This window comes from Sinocyclocheilus anshuiensis, unplaced genomic scaffold (genome assembly GCF_001515605.1).
Source record: "Sinocyclocheilus anshuiensis isolate Anshui unplaced genomic scaffold, SAMN03320099.WGS_v1.1 scaffold778, whole genome shotgun sequence".
In the NCBI taxonomy this organism is placed as follows: Eukaryota; Metazoa; Chordata; class Actinopteri; order Cypriniformes; family Cyprinidae; genus Sinocyclocheilus; species Sinocyclocheilus anshuiensis.
This window is the reverse complement of record NW_015544177.1, coordinates 4,975-6,266: the sequence shown is the minus strand read 5'-3', so window position 1 is coordinate 6,266 and position 1,292 is coordinate 4,975. Positions and strand designations below refer to the sequence as shown.

At 36.5% G+C, this 1,292-nt stretch overlaps 1 protein-coding gene across 1 annotated transcript in view; it reads left to right on the top strand.

The window, feature by feature from the left end:
- LOC107696227 (guanine nucleotide-binding protein G(i) subunit alpha-1-like) overlaps nucleotides 1-1,292 on the top strand; it is a gene marked incomplete at its 3' end in the record, with an annotated part of 14,673 nt that overhangs the window by 12,218 nt on the left and 1,163 nt on the right. The window lies entirely within an intron of this gene.

Here is a 1,292-nt window from a genome sequence, read left to right as displayed (position 1 = left end):
AACCCAAACACACTGTAAACAATTCTACATCAGTAAAACACTGACCATAACCTACATTAAGGTTGAAACAATGACAGCAAAAGTTTTTGCCATTTAACCGTCTGGGGTCTGAGGGTGTTTTGGGGCCCTGGAGAAGTTTTGGCATGCCCTGACATTTGTTTTTTTTCAGTATCTTAAATTTTTTTTAATGGCTAAAGTCTGATAACACTGTATTCAGCACAAACTGGGCTACAATAATTTGTGAGCAGCATGAAAGTACATGTTTGTGTTTTTGAGAAAACAATGTTTATGCATGGTTAGTGAAAAACAAATTTTTTTAAGTCACTGAAATAAGGCCATAAAACACATACAGAACGTTTGTTCACAAGACTTTTGAGAATGTGGTAGACTAGAGTTTTTGCTACAAAATTATGTGAAAATTATCCTGTTCACTTATTTACAGAAAACAATATATTGATTTAACATTTGTAAAACATGTTTTGTGATAGAATGCCCTTATGCGAGGGAGTGACAAATATTTAGTGTATTTAGTGATTCACACCTGAGAGATAGTGTTAACACTCATAATACTTTTATATCTTGTGGTTAAAACATTTAAAACATTAAACAAACATCCTGGCGTTGTGAGATAATAAAAGGCTTACTCGTCAGGAATTATATCCTCCGCTGTGTCCAAACGTTCTTCAAAATGCAAACGTTCGTCATCTGTGTCGCGTTCTTCCTCTGAGGAGAAAGTCAACTCTTCGTCGCTGTCCAGAACCATCCGAAGTGCTTCTTCACCCGTGTAGCGTGCCATCATGCAAACGCGCAGAAAAAGTAAGTAATTCTATGATGAAGCTTGACGTTTTATGCCATTTCTCGGGGGCGTGTACATGATTACCTGGCTCGCCTCAGTTCATTTCCATATGAACAGCGCGCTCAGAGCGGGGCGGGATCACATTAGCTATAATGAGGCGATACGGGAGAAACCGGACCACTCCTTACTTTCATACAGATTACATAAAAAGAAATTATTTGTTTTCGACTTGAATTGGTTAATTTAAAAGTAGACATTTCAAGCTTTCTATACATATATTTATCTTGTCTTTGAGGCAAGTATTCGCTGAGATTCAGGTTGTTTTATTTATGTGTCTGTGAAGAGAGGTGACAGAGATCGAGACGGCAGAGAATGCACCCTGTTTATTTTCTTCTTTTTTTTGTATTTTTTACAAAAACACATTGTTTTGTTGTTATTATGACTATACACAAATAAAAGTAGACCCTTTGCAGTTTCAAACGATACCTTATTCTTA